The sequence below is a fragment of the Bubalus kerabau genome, chromosome 7, assembly GCF_029407905.1.
Source record: "Bubalus kerabau isolate K-KA32 ecotype Philippines breed swamp buffalo chromosome 7, PCC_UOA_SB_1v2, whole genome shotgun sequence".
Classification (NCBI taxonomy): Eukaryota; Metazoa; Chordata; class Mammalia; order Artiodactyla; family Bovidae; genus Bubalus; species Bubalus kerabau.
In genome coordinates, this window is record NC_073630.1 from 71,786,273 (window position 1) to 71,802,453 (window position 16,181).

At 41.8% G+C, this 16,181-nt stretch overlaps 1 pseudogene; it reads right to left on the minus strand.

Moving 5' to 3' along the window:
* Positions 1-282: 282 nt before the first annotated feature.
* LOC129657074 (40S ribosomal protein S23-like) lies at positions 283-938 on the minus strand (annotated as a pseudogene).
* Between the last annotated feature and the right edge of the window lie 15,243 nt (positions 939-16,181).

Below are 16,181 nucleotides of genomic sequence, written 5' to 3' on the forward strand. Positions count from 1 at the left end.
ACTTGAAAATGTATATTTTAAGGTACGAGATAGAAATCAAGAGACTGGGTTAGTTTGTCCCTTCAATAACTTGACGTTGGAGTATGTCACTTACTTGTAGAATAAGAGAATCTAAGAAACTTAGATTGTTTCTAAGATCCCTTTTAATTCTAAAACTCCATAAACTTGATGTACATATTAGACACTAGGATGATTGCATGAAGAAAGCAAATCACACTATTTTTACTATTAAAATTTTGGGGAAGCATATGAAAATGTATTACTATCATGCTCACCATCAACTTATGTTTTTGGCTTTTCCTTCTAGCCTTTGTATAAGGCCAAAGAGAGACACTGGCCACTTTGACAACCTGAAACTGGACTCCAGGAATGTCACCAACAGTATGACCTTTGCAACCAAATCCAGCAACCAGAACTTCATCATTTTCCTCAATAAAATTCAAATAGCCATCATTGGTACAAAGGTTGTGATTTTTTTTTTTTTTTTTTTTCCATTTCTGATCACTGAACCCTGACACACTTCCTAATGGCAGAATTTGGCTCTTTGGCTTCAACTTCTACTTTTTCAAGCACAATTTCCTTGGCATGAGAAGCACCTCCAAAGGGGTTGGCTGTCAGAGTTATGTACAAATGGGCGTCCTTGTACTGTTAACTGGGGCTTCCCAGCTGGTGCTAGTGGTAAAGAACTCTCCTGTCAATGCAGGAGCAATGCAGGGTTGGATTCTTGAGTGGGGAAAATTCCCTGGAGGAGGGCATGGCAACCCATCCCTGGAGAATCCCATGGACGAGCCTGGCAGGCTACAATTTATAGGGTCACAAAGAGTCGAACATGACTGAAGCAACTTAGCATGCACGTCTTGTTTATCAAGTCATTTCCAGTCTTGTCGGTGGCTACTGAGCTTCCTGGCAATATGAACACCAGGATATTTGCCCGTCATCCACAGGCTTGAGCAAGAGAGAGAAGAAGCACAGGAAGGAGCCACAAGCCACTGCAAGCCCAGACCTTTAAAAAAAATAAAAGAACTTGCACACTTGCAATAATTAGTTGTAATTAGTGTGACTATTTCTTGTGTGTTATTAGGCTTGAAAATTCTGTTTTTCATAAATGGACTAAATGTTTGCTCTCACTATATTATTATATTGCAAATATTATATCATATATAGTGTTAATTGACTTAGAACTCACATTTTTCTGTTGTAGTATACAATTTACTTAGCCCAGTTCTATGGTGATTACCACTGATTTAATATTGTCAGATTAATTTTGTATGTATATATTCTTAGGCAGAGCATCACTGGGTCATTAGACTTCCTTTTTATTGTTGAAAATGTACACCTTCTAGGAAGGAAGGATATTTTAGGAAGGTGGATACTAAATGAAGGAATACTTTAAGGAAAAAGTATTGTTTTTAAAATAATTTAAATAGAAAATGAAAGTCTTATTGCTATAATCTGCTTTGTATTCTCAACTTTTGGGTTTTTTGTTTTTTTTTTTTTTAAACATTGATAGTATATTTATCTGGGCAGCCAGTTTGCAAGACTTCAGATTTCTAAAAACAAGTATTGAGGCCCAAAATGTTGGGATTCCAACTCATTCTTTCTCAGAAGGCTCTGGGGTCCTTATGCAAATTCCTTCCATTCCTCTCCAGCAACCAGCTTTGCATAGTAGAGACCTTCTAGGAGGAACAGTGCCAGGATTCCTTCTGATACACCCTCTGTCCCCCTCTTAATGCCTCCTGGACAATGCATCTATCTCATAAGTATTAATTTGGTACAGAAGTAATTGCAGTTTCAGACTTTGAATTTTAAATCATTATGACTAGGCTCAAACACATCTTTATTAATTAAAATAGGAACCATTATAATCAACACATTTTTGCCAATGAGAAGTGTTTGTTTATTCCTGGAAACGTGTAAAAATCCACGTTTCAGGATTCGACGGACACTTGGAAAGCATTCTGCCTTCTGTGGTTATGGAAGGATTTTCCTTGCAAATGTTGTGGAGATGCTTGAAGAAGTGGTAGTCAGTTGGCGAGAAGTCAGGTGAATATGGCGGGTGAGGCAAACCTTCATAGCCTAATCCGTTCAACTTTTGATGCATTGGTTGTGTGATGTGTGGTTGGGTATTGCCGTGGAGATGAATTGGGCCCTTTCTGTTGACCAATGCTGGCTACAGGTGGTGCAGTTTTTGGGGCATCGATTTGCTGAGCACACTTTTCAGATGTAATGGATTTGCCAGGATTCAGAAAACTGTAGTGGATCAGACCACAGCAGACCACCAAACAGTGACCCTGACCTTTTTTTTGGTGCAAGTTTGGCTTTGGGAAGTGCTCTGGAGCTTCTTCTTGGTTCAACAGCTGAGCTGGTCATCACTGGTTGTATAAAATGCACTTTTCATCACACATCACAATTTGATCGAAAATGATTCATTGTTGTTGCCTCGAATAGAAGATGGCACTTCAAAATGATGATTTTTTTGGTTTGTGGTCAGCTCATGAGGCACCCACTTACTGAGATTTTTCACCTTTCCAATTTGCTTCAAATGCTGAATGACTGGAGAAAGGTTGACGTTGAGGGTTTTTTTTTTTGGCAACTTCTTGTGTAGTTGTAAGATGATCAGCTTTGATGATGGCGGCTCTCAGTTGGTCTTTGTTAACTTTCGATGGATGGCCACTACTCTCTTCATCTTCGAGTCTCTCATCTTCTTGACAAAACTTCTTGAACCGCTGCTGCAATGTACCTTTGTTAGCAGCTCCTGAGCCAAATGTATTGTTGATGTTGCAAGTTCTCTCCACTTCCTTATGACCCATTTTGAACTCGAATTAAAAAAAAAAACACTCAAGTTTGCTTTTTGTCTAACGTCATGTCTATAGTCTAAAATAAATATAAAATAAACCACAAGTAATGTCAGTAGCAAAAAACATAAAGTGAGAAATATGCATTAAAATGATGTATAACATAACCCATTTATTTAGAATATATTTCAATATCAAATGCCAAAGTTCAACAATGTAAAACCACGATTACTTGTGTACCAACCTAATAAAAGGGGCTGATCAACTGCTTCTTTCCAGGACAAAAAGGTGCACTTATGGCTTTTATCACTGGACAGGAGATCTGCTGGAATAACTGAGCACTTTTGCTCAACAGACCTCTTGTTTCAATTTGGCCTTAGCAAGGTCCCCATCAGATAGAAGGAGAAGGCAATGGCACCCCACTCCAGTACTCTTGCCTGGAAAATCCCATGGACAGAGGAGCCTGGTAGGCTGCAGTCCATGGGGTCTCGAAGAGTCGGACACAACTGAGCGACTTCACTTTCACTTTCACTTTCATGCATTGGAGAAGGAAATGGCAAGCCACTCCATTGTTCTTGCCTGGAGAATCCCAGGGATGGGGGAGCCTGGTGGGCTGCCGTCTGTGGGGTTGCACAGAGTCGGACACGACTGAAGTGACTTAGCAGCAGCAGCATCGTATAGAAAACCTCCAGCGCACACATGGTTAGTGATGCCATATGTCTTGGCCTCTAGGGACACGTTTTAGGATAACACATCTGTCCTCTTTTGCCACCTTGCTCCAATCTGCTGCCATAAGATGCTGGTCTTTTGGGAAGGAATTGCTGGTATACAACCCTCACACCATCCTCTTCCTTTTCTTTCTGGGGTGGCTGCAGAAAGTACCTGTCCTATTCTGCATTAGCTATCCAGTAAAAACTCCGCCCAGTGGGGTGAGGCCTGTGGTTTTCTAGGCCTGCCTGTGGCTGACTCCCTCAAATCTTACACAGGGGACTAATCAAGAGGAAACAAATCAGTTCCTTCCCAGGAGGATCTAGTAACTATGAAGATGTACACATTAGAAACTTGCGGGTCAACCCACACCCCAAACTGGGTGATCCCAACCCTTTCCCACTTAATCTACCAGCATAGGTTATTCCACCTCTGGATGAATCATCTCATAGGACTACTCCTGGCTTAACTGCATACAATGGTGTGGGTGGTGTTGCAAAAGGTTTTTTTTTAATGCCTGTTAGAATGGGAGAGGACAGGGAGGTGAGGGAAGAGGAAGAGGAGCCAAACTGGAAACATTGCAAGCTGACTCTGGAGCTGAACTCGTTTTCACTTGCCAGGGTGCTGTGGAATGTATCATCACACCTGCCTCATCCTGTTTGTGTAAAGTCAGAAAGCTTCACTTGAGCATGTCCTAAGTGGGAGGTACATTTCACATTCTTTGTCCTTGGCTTCTGGAGAAGGCAATGACACCCCACTCCAGTACTCTTGCCTGGAAAATCCCATGGACGGAGGAGTCTGGTAGGCTACAGTCCATGGGGTCGCTAGGAGTCGGACACGACTGAGCGACTTCACTTTCACTTTTCACTTTCATGCATTGGAGAAGGAAATGGCAAGCCACTCCAGTGTTCTTGCCTGGAGAATCCCAGGGACGGTGGAGCCTGAGGGGCTGCCGTCTATGGGGTCGCACAGAGTCAGACACAACTGAAGGGACTTAGCAGCAGCATTTCTGTCATGGCAGGAGTCTAATGTGTAGTGACCTCACAGATATAGAAGCAATCTCTCATACTTCTCAAAAGAGACACACCTCTAGATATCTACTTGATTCATTTGTTCATGTTTCTTGTTTCAGTTTAGATTATATACTTTTGGAAGGGTATATATTTTGTATCTTCTAAGATACTGTTGCAGTGAAAAGAAAAAAAGAGGACTGAGTTTTTCTCTTTCCCTTTCCTGAGAACGAAAGATAAAGAGAAGATAAAGAGAACAGTGCAGGTCTGAACATTCCTAGTTTGTTTTTTTTGTTGTTGTTGGTTTTTTTTTTTACTTTAACTGCTCTTAACTCTGCATGTCTGTAGCTAGGCTTGCTTTTCTGCCTCCTAACTCTGCAGGTGCTGCAATTGACAATTTTTCCTTTGACTCTATGCTAAATACATCCCCTATCTTGTGTTTACCTTTGCAATACCCTCCCTTGTAGCTACATATCAGAAAAAAAGGCCAAAGAGCCACCACCAAACTGCCAGACTCAGTTACCGGCTTACTGACGCCAGTTTATGACTGTCTTTGAAACAGTGCAAGAGGAAGAAATTAAGATCCTATCACCTTGTTCCTCATCACTGACTCCTGATTGTGAGCCCTTGGCTTATATAAGCCCCTAGAATCTTCATGAAGCAGGGAGCACAGTTCTTGACCTATCAGCCTTGTGTTCTCCTCTCTGCCGGCTGAGAATTAAAGCCATCTTTCTATTTTCTCCAAACTCTGTCTTCATATTTTTTTGATTTAGTTTTGGTGGGCAGAGAAGGCCAAGAGTTTGGCCAGCAACAATATTTATTTAACAACTGATGTTCAATTAATGGCAGAAGAGAAGGAACTAATTCCTCCTGGATCCTGTAAGACATAAAGAAGTCCACCATGAGCCCACAAAGCTTTATCCTAAAACTTTGTATGCATTTTATAGCACTGTCTATAGCTTACCCCTATTTCTTTTAACATGAAAATGTTATGAGTTGGTTACACTAAGTAAACTTACGGGCTTCCCAGGTGGTGTTAGTGGTAAAGAACTCACTTGCCAATGCAGGAGACATTAGAGACTTGGGTTTGATCCCCAGCTTGGTAAGATCCCCTGCAGCAGGAAACAGCAACCCACTCCAGTATTCTTGGCTGTAGAATCCCATGGACAGAGGAGCCTGGTGGGCTACAGTCCATGGTGTCGCAAAGAGTCAGACACAACTGATGAGATTTAGGGCACACGGAGGTAAACTTAATGCTTTGAAAAGATGTGCAATATTAAATTTCTAAGTCTTTATATCCTTTGATGGGCTTCCCAGGTGGCTCAGTGGTAAAGAATCTGCTTGTCAATGCAGGGGACACAGGAGACTCGGGTTTGATTCCTGGGTCAGGAAGATCCCCTGGAGAAGTGAATGGCAACCCACTCCAGAGTTCTTGACTGGAAAATTCCATGGACAGAGGAGCCTGGTGGGCTACAGTCCATGAGGTTGCAAAGAATCAGACATGACTGAGTGACTGAGCACTGGGCACATATCCTCTGATAAACTGCTGCTCACCCTTGTTGCATATTCCAGTTAAGAAAGCATGGCAGGATGGAGACATACACCATGTTCATGGATTGGAAGAATCAATATAGTGAAAATGAGTGTACTACCCAATGCAATCCCTATCAAGCTACCAACGGTAATTTTCAGAGAACTAGAACAAATAATTTCACAATTTGTATGGAAATACAAAAAACCTCGAATAGCCAAAGCAATCTTGAGAAAGAAAAATGGGACTGGAGGAATCAACCTACCTGACTTCAGGCTATACCACAAAGCTACAGTCATCAAGACAGTATGGTATTAGCACAAAGACAGAAATATAGATCAATGAAACAAAATAGAAAGCCCAGAGATAAATCCACGCACCTACGGACACCTTATCTTTGATAAAGCAGGCAAGAATATACAATGGAGAGAAGACAGTCTCTTTAACACGTGATGCTGGGAAAACTGGTCAACCACTTGTAAAAGAATGAAACTAGAACATTTTCTAACACCACACACAAAAATAAACTCAAAATGGATCAAAGATCTAAATGTAAGACCAGAAACTATAAAACTTCTAGAGGAAACATAAGCAAAACACTCTCTGACATTAACCATAGCAGGGTCGTCTATGATCCATCTCCCAGAGTAATGGAAATAAAAGCAAAAATAAACAATGAGACCTAATTAAACTTAAAACCTTTTGTGGAATGAAGGAAACTATAAACAAGGTGAAAAGACAGCCTTCAGAATGGGAGAAAATAATAGCAAATGAAGCAAGTGACAAAGAATTAATCTCAAAAATATACAAGCAACTCCTGCAGCTCAATTACAGAAAAATATACAACCCAATAAAAAAAGGGCCAAAGAACTAAACAGACTTTCTCCAAAAAATACATATAGATGGCTAAGAAACACATTAAAAGATGTTCAACATCACTCACTATCAGAAAAATGCAAATCAAAACCACAATGAGGTACTATCTCATGCTGATCAGAATGGCTGCTGTCAAAAAGTCTACAAACAATAAATGCTGGAGAGGGTGGGGAGAAAAAGGAACCCTCTTACACTGTTGGTGGGAATGTGAACTAGTACAGCCACTATAGAGAATAGTGTGGAGATTCCTTCAAAACCTGGAAATAGAACTGCCATACAACCCAGCAATCCCACTGCTGGGCATACACACTGAGGAAACCAGAATTGAAAGAGACACGTGTAACCCAATGTTCATTGCAGCACTGTTTATAATAGCCAGGACATGGAAGCAACCTAGATGCCCATCAGCAGATGAATGGATAAGAAAGCTGTGGTACATATACACAATGGAGTATAACTCAGCCATTAAAAAGAACACATTTGAATCAGTTCTAATGAGATGGATGAAACTGGAGCCTATTATACAGAGTGAAGTAAGTCAGAAAGAAAAACACCAATACAGTATACTAATGCATATATATGGAATTTAGAAAGATGGTAATGATGACCCTATATGTGAGACAGCAAAAGAGACACAGATGTATAGAACAGACTTTTGGACTCTGTGGGAGAAGGCAAGGGTGGGATGATTTGAGAGAATAGCACTGAAACATGTATTTTATCATATGTGAAATAGATCGCTAGTCCAGGTTCGATGCATGAGACAGGGTGCTCAGGGCTGATGCACTGGGATGATCCTGAGGGATGGTATGGGGATGGAGGTGGGAGGGGGGTTCAGGATGGGGAACACATGTACACCCATGGCTGATTCATGTGAATGTATCACAAAAACCACCACAATATTGTAAAGTAATTAGCCTCCAATTAAAATAAAATAATAAAATGAGAAATCACAATGCACAGAACTAAAAAAAAAAAAAAGCATGACAGGGACTTCCCCGGTGGTCTAGTGGTTGACTCTGTTATGCCAATGCAGGGAGCATGGGTTTGGATCCCTGGTCAGGGAACTAAGATGCCATGTGCCCCACAGAGTGGCAAAAAAAACAAAAACAAAAACAAAAAACCTACACACACACAATGTAGACTAGCACAATAAAAGAGAAACATTAAAATATACATAATTAAAAAAAGAAAAAACATGGTGAATAAAAGTTAAATGTTTATGGAATGAATAAAATGGAAAATTTGATATTAAAATCCATTTGGGCAACTTCTTGCAGAAGTTTATATATTGGCAAATATATAAACAGTGTTCCAAGGGAGTGAACTCACCAACAAGAGTTTGGTCTGTATTTCTTTCAAGTCTGGCCAGCTAGTGCACAGATGTGATCACTTCTTACTATAATTAGCTTAATTTTACAGGTGGGAAAGTGGAGGCTTAGGCAGGTAAATGGGCTTCCTAGGTGGCTCAGTGGCAAAGAATTCACCTGCCAATGCAGGAGACATGATTTCCATCCCTGGGTAGGAAACACCCCTGGAGGAGGAAATGGCAATCCACTCCATTAATCTTGCCTGGGAAATTCCATGGACAGAGGAGCCTGGGGGCTACAGTCTATGGAGTCTCAAAGAGTCCAATTCAAGGGAGCATGCACGCACTAGGCAGGTTAACAAGCCCCACAGTAGCTGTAGCTGTGAGTCAACAGACCATAATATCAGGGCCCCCAGGCCCCCAGGAGACTCAGGCCTCTGGGCCAACTCCCTCCTGTAGGACTCCAGTGCCAATTCAGGACTTCACATATACTTTTCATGCTGGGTTGAGATTATTGGAGCACTTCAGACTTCACCCCTGGGTAAGAGCTCCTCCTTGCTGGGACTATGTCTTGTTCACCTCTCTCTGTGCATTCAGCCTGCCACACAGAGGGTTCCCAAGAAGTGTGAAAATGAATAGGTAAAAATGTATAAATCCAAGAAACTGATGAATGATTCTCAATTTTACAAGCCTATCATAAAAAAAAATTTTTTTTTACTAATAGTTGCTTTACAAATGTGTTACTTTCTACTGTATAGCAAAGTGAATAACTTATACATACACAGATAACCCTTCCTTTTTGGATTTCCTTCCCATTTAGGTCACCACAGAACACTGAGTAGAATTCCCTGTGCTATACAGTAGGTTCTCATTACTTATCTATTTTATAGTAGTGTATATACATCAATTCCAATCTCCCAAGTCATCCCACCTTCCCCTTTCCACTTTAGTATCTGTAAGTTTGTTCTCTACATCCGTGTCTGTATTTCTGCTTTGCAAATAAGTTCATCTGTACCATTTTTCTAGATTCCACATATTAGTGATATTATACGATATTTATTTTTCTCTAACTTCATTCTGTATGACAGTCTCTAGGTCTATCCACGTCTCTGCAAACGTCCAGGCCTGTCTTCTATAAGCCCTTTGTGTTTAACTTGTGCCAAGATTATAAATCTAAATGAAAAAGAATTCAATGCTTATATGAGAACGTGAACTCAGTGTTTCTCAAGATTTTTCTTACTGTTTTCACTGTATTGAAAATGTTCACTCAAGCGGATCTTCTTTACTTTGGATTGATTCCCTTTCACCTCTTCGGGAACCCCCTGTGGCCCAGGACACAGTGATTGTTTCTGTCTCAGAACAGGCACTTCCTATTCCGCTACTGCAGGAACACAACTTGCCTGTCTTCTCTGGTGGTGGTTTAGTCACTAAGTCGTGTTCTACTCCTGCAACCCCATGGACTGTAGCCCACCAGACTCCTCTGTCCACGGGATTCTCCAGGCAAGAATATTGTAGTGGGTTGTCATTTCCTTCTCCAGGGAATCTTCCCAACCCAGAAATCGAACCTGGGTCTCTTTCACTGCCGGTGAATTCTTTACCAACAGATTCCAGAGAAGCCCTATGACATACATCATCTTGGTCACTATTCTCACAGGACCCCAAGTTAAATCACCTTCAGGTAGATACAAGGAGAATCCCTTCTTAACTATGTTATAGGTACAGATGGTAATTCTACAACTTAAGATAGTTTTTAAAAGCAGCTTTATTGAGATATAATTCACATGCTATGAAATTCACCTATTTACACCAGTCAATGGCTTTTGGTATGTTCAGAGCTGTGTAACCATCAGCACCCTCCATTTTGGAACACTTCCATCACCACATAAAGAACTTCTACTCTTTGGCCATCACTCTCTAGCCTCTCCCAGGGCTGGGGTAAGGAACTAGTCATGTGTACGATGAGAAAGCTCTGTGGCAATACAAGCATCTATTTTGCTTGAATATGAATCAGTCAAGATCATTGTTTTCAAGTGACAGAAATATGAATCAAACTAGCTTGGGCAAAAGGGAGCATTTATTTTTTTAATTAAAAATTTACATTGGACTATAGTTGATCTACAATATTGTGTTAGTTTCAAGTGTACAGAAAAGCGATTTAGTCATACATATTTTTGACTTAAATGTAGAAAACTCACCTCACAAATCAATAATTTTTGAAGTTTGACCTAGTTGTCTTCAATTATGAGAGTTGCAAGTTTGGGGCAAAATGAGGACTGCAGCCCAGATGATGGCACCTCAGATAGCTCTGAGAGACTGCTTCAAAGAGGTGAGGGGAAAAGGTCAATATATATGATTTTTGGTGAAGGAGGAATACATGCAGTCAAGCACATATATTTCCTTAAGGTTTCTGCTGGTCTTGTGAAGTTCTGCTGGTCACGAGGAGTAGTCATCACCATGAAGGATTTTAGGGCTTTTCTAGATATGAGAAGATACAAGAACTGAGCTCATATAATCAGCTCCTGAAAAGATCTTAAGTATCTGAAGACCTGTCCTGCCAGTTTTTCCCTGAGCACAGAGTACCTCACTTCTGCTCTCCACCCTGAATTCCTTTCAGCGGGTATTGAAGGTCAGCAGCTTCAGCAGCACATGGCTTAATCCTTGTTGAGGTAGATATGTAGATGGCAAGTGCCAATTTATAATTTGCAATATACATATATCTAATCTATTTCAGATTCTTTTCCCATATAGGTTATCATAGAGTACTGAGGAGCGTTTCCTGTGCTATACAGGAGGTCCCTGCTGATCATCTGTTTTATATATAGCAGTGTGTATATGTTAATCTCAGTCTTTAAGGGAGCATTTATTGACCAGTAGGATCCATGAAGTTTGAAGGGAACCGTGGGAAGGGCACACAGGCAGCTGGGTCTTAGAAACCAAAGAGGGGTTTGAATACTCTTCTTTCTCCTTTGCCCTTCTTTTCATCTTTTTTCTCAGTGAAACCATTTTCCTCCACATGGCAGGAAAGAGGAGCATCTCTGTTTCCTCACATCACATGCTCTCTACCACCAAGAAACTTAGAAATAACCTGGAAGCCTAAAGCCAACAACGTAGACAAATTCCCCTGGAAGAAAACCAGGTCAAACTTCAAAAATTATTGATGTGTGAGGTGAGTTTTCTTCTGGGGGTAGAATGACAATTCATCTATATGACAGAAAAGGTGGTTGATAACAGCTGACATCTGGTTATAAATTAAAGATAGAAAGTGATACAAATTAAGAAGCATATTTACTTCATACCGTGTGCTTAAAATCCAATAATAGTCACGATGCAGATATAGGGGTACCACAAAAATCTGTAGTAGTTACCATGAAAATAAGCATAAAATAAGGATAGAATGTTAACATAATCACATGACAAAGTCCTCGTCAATGGGATGTAAGTGGAAGCAGTGTGTGCAACTTTTAGGAAGTGTCCTTCAAGGGTGACCTTTTTCCTTCCCCTTTCTTACTCTTTTTTTTTTTTTTAATTTATTTTGTAATTAAAGGAAAATTGCTGTGCAATGTTGTGTTGGTTTCTGTCATACTACAATGTGAATCAACCATAATAAGATGTATATTCCCTCCCTCTGTAGCCTCCATCCCCTCACCCTCTTTCCCCTTTCTTATTCTTGATGGTTTGAATGAGGATGCAAAGCCTGGCACTGAAGGAGTTATCTTGAATGGTGAAGTGGAATCTGTCTGTAGAGGGTAGTGAGCAACCAGATTGAAATGGCCTGGGTTCCCGAAGACTGTGGGGCCATCATAACAGCCTAGGATTACTTTATTAAAAATGTATTTAGTTATTTATTTATGGCTGTGCGGAGTCTTCGTTGCTGCGAAGGTTTTTCTCTAGATCCAGGAAGCTTGAGCTACTGTCTAGATGTGTTGCGTGAACTTCTCATTACGGCAGCTTCTCTTGTGGAGTGCAGGCTCTATGGCTCATGGGCCTAGGAGTTGTGATTCCCAGGCTCTGGAGCACAGGAACAATAGTTGTGTCAGTTGGGCTTAGTTGCTCTGCAGCATGTGGGATCTTCCTGGCCCAGGGATCGAACCCATGTCTCCTGCACTGGCAGGCAGATTCTTTACCACTGAGCCACCAGGGAAACCCAGCCCAGGGTTACACATGCCAACATTATTAAGAGAAAGACAAAACCTGAATCTGGTTCAAGCCACTGTTATTTTAGAATTTGTGTCATACTTGATCAAAGCTTGGGATAAAAGATTGAAAAAAAAGTTTCCTATTCTAATAATTTCTCAATCTCAATGGATTGTACTGACAAGGTAGACAATGACATTTGCAGGTAAATCCTCAAAAAAGGAAAAAATAACCAACTTTCTGGTGGCTCAGCGATAAAGAATCTGCCTGCCATGCAAGAGACCCCGGTTCATTCCTCAGTTGGGAAGATCCCCTGGAAGAGGAAATGGCAACCCACTCCAGTATTCTTGCCTGGGAAATCCTATGGACAGAGGAGCCTGGCGGGCTACAGTTCATGGGGTTGCAGAGAGTCGGACATGATTTAGAGACTAAACAACAACAGCAATGTACTCTTTTTTAGGAAGTCACGGGAGTAAACCAGTTAAGAGGAAGACATGGTCCTGGCAATGGAGAATCCAACACAGGAGACAGGTGAAAGTATTTCTCAAGTGGGACTGGAGGGAAGCTCCAGGACAACAGGCGTGCAGCCAGCCTGGGAAGCAGCCTGTTCAGATTAGAGCACACGCAGATTCTTCTCAGTTATAGATTCTTTTCCATGATGGGTTATTACAAAATGTTGAATATAGTTCCCTGTGCCATACAGATGGACCTTGTTGTTTATTCTGTGTGTAATAGTTTATATCTGCTAATCCCAAACTCCCAATCCATCCCTTCCCCTTTCCCCTCCCTGCTTGGCAACACAAGTCTGTTCTTTATGTCTGTGAGTCTGTTTCATAGATAGGTTCATTTGTGTTGTATTTCATAAGTAATATCATATATATATTTGTCTTTATCTATCTGATTTATTTCACTTATATTCCAAGTCCATCCATGTTTCTGCAGATGGCATTATTTCTTTTGTTTTTATGGCTGAGTAGTATTCCATTGTATATATCAATACATACCTCATTTTCTTTATCCATTCATCTGTCAGTGGACATTTAGGTTGCTACATGTCTTGGCTATTATAACTGGTGCTGCTCTGCACATTGGGGTGCATGTAACTTTTCAAATTAGAGTTTTCTCAAGATGTATGCCCAAGAGTGGCATTGCAGGATCATCAGATCAGATCAGTCACTCAGTCGTGTCCGACTCTTTGCGACCCCATGAATCGCAGCACACCAGGCCTCCCCGTCCATCACCAACTCCCGGAGTTCACTCAGACTCACGTCCATCGAGTCAGTGATGCCATCCAGCCATCTCATCCTCTGTCGTCCCCTTCTCCTCCTGCCCCCAATCCCTCCCAGCATCAGAGTCTTTTCCAATGAGTCAACTCTTCGCATGAGGTGGCCAAAGTACTGGAGTTTCAGCTTTAGCATCATTCCTTCCAAAGAAATCCCAGGGCTGATCTCCTTCAGAATGGACTGGTTGGATATCCTTGCAGTCCAAAGGACTCTCAAGAGTCTTCTCCAACACCACAGTTCAAAAGCATCAATTCTTCGGCGCTCAGCCTTTTTCACAGTCCAACTCTCACAACCATACATGACCACTGGAAAAACCATAGCCTTGACTAGACGAACCTTTGTTGGCAAAGTAATGTCTCTGCTTTTGAATATGCTATCTAGGTTGGTCATAACTTTCCTTCCAAGGAGTAAGCGTCTTTTAATTTCATGGCTGCAGTCACCATCTGTAGTGATTTTGGAGCCCAGAAAAATAAAGTCTGACACTATCATACCGTAACTCTATTTTCAGTTTTTTAAGCAACTTCCATACTGTTCTCACAGAGGCTGCACCAATTTACATTCCCACCAATAGTTTAGGAAGGTTCCCTTTCTCCCCACCTTCTCCAGCCTCTATTATTGTAGACTTTTCGATGATGACCATTCTGACTGGTGTGAGGTCCCCTCCTAATAGTTGTATTATGCTCCTCACTTTGCCAGTTCAAAAGAACATGGTATTTAACCTGTAAGCTGAGTTTAAAATCTGAAAAAGGACTCTGGGAGTTGAGCAGATAGGCTCCTTGCCTGTACTGACCCCCCTAGGTGGTGTTTACTAAACAAATATTCAATCAAGGCAGCATAACAATTTCTAGAGGAGAAATTATTTTGAGCACAACATTCGTATTTTGTAACTTGAATATTCCTCTTTCTCTCTTTCCTGTGCCCAGAGGGGCATAGGATTGAAGGAGGAAACAGACAGAGCTGGACTCCATCGTAGGCCAGGCTGCGAACATTAGGCTACACGCGTGGTCACCCTCCCAATGGACTCTGAACTTTGTGCCTTGTGTCTATAGAAATGGCATACCAATGGAAAACCAGACCCCCAGATAAAAGAGCCTCAGGACTTGTACTTGGACTCTCCGTTGCCTAAAAGAATATGCTAATTATCTCTGTAACAGAACACAGTGGTAAATTCCATTATGTTTATCGGGATATGACCACAGGCCTATTGATAAATATCCACTGCTTATCTAGTCTTGTGACACATGAATCATGGATTAACTTTGATCGTATCTCTCTTTTACCTTGTCCAGACTAGTTTCAAGGAATTTGGGGAGGTGGGTTTGAGCAAGTACACTTAGGGTATATAAGGTTTTCACAAAAACTGGTCGGGGTCCTTGGCTAAGAGGAGACTCTGCCTTGGGCCCTCCGGTGTAATAAACTGCTCTGTACTATCTGCATTGTCCTCCTGAGTGAGTTTGTTTCCCGGAACGCATGGCTACAACAGGATGACTGCTGAAAGGTATTCCCTTTATTATTTTTTAAAATTTATTTTAATTGGAGGCTAATTCCTTTACAATATCGTGGTGGTTTTTGCCATACATTCACATGAATCAGCCATGGGTGAACATGTGTTCCCCATCCTGAACCCCCCTCCCACGTCCCTCCCATCCCATCCCTCAGGGTCATCCCAGTGCACCAGCCCTGAGCACCCTGTCTCATGCATCGAACCTGGACTGGCGATCTATTTCACGTATGATAATATACATGTTTCAGTGCTATTCTCTCAAATCATCCCACCCTCGCCTTCTCCTACAGAGTCCAGAAGTCTGTTCTTTACATCTGTAAGGTATTCCCTTTAATTTGTATACCCCTTAGCCTCTGGGGAAAGCACTGGATGGGATGTCTTGGTCAGGGCAGTGCTAGTTCAGTAATGAATAAGCCCCAACACAATTGTGGGTCAGTCACACAGAGCAGCCTGAGACCCGTGTCCCAGTCAAAGGGCTGGCTTTCCTCTTTGCAGTGATTCAAGGACGTAGGGTCCCTTCTTGTGGCGGCTCAGCCTTTCCCTCAGGCCTCCTTATCACAAGCAGAAAGGGAGAGACAGGAGAAATAACACTTTCTAACCTCCTTGTCTGGCAGTGACACATATCACGTGGTCACCTTCTACTGGTGACGACTAGTCACTCAAGATTTCATGAAGATGGCAGGGGAGCTGAGAAACATAGCCCCTGGCTGGCAGCTCCTTTCCAGTAGCAACTCTACTGCGTGACAGGGAGGACCAGCAGGGACGTTTGGTAGATAGTTAACCTTCTCTGCCATAGGGAGCTTCCATTCAACAAAGGACACTTATCTGTGGAGAAAGGCAGGCAAAGGGTACTCCTCCATTTCCTTATAGAAAGTCTAAAGTCTGATCAGCTCAGTTCAGTTCAGTCGCTCAGTCGTGTCCGACTCTTTGCGACCCCATGAATCATAGCACGCCAGGCCTCCCTGTCCATCACCGACTCCCAGAGTTCACCCAAACTCATGTCCATAATCGCAAGCAAAGCCCGGTGCCTT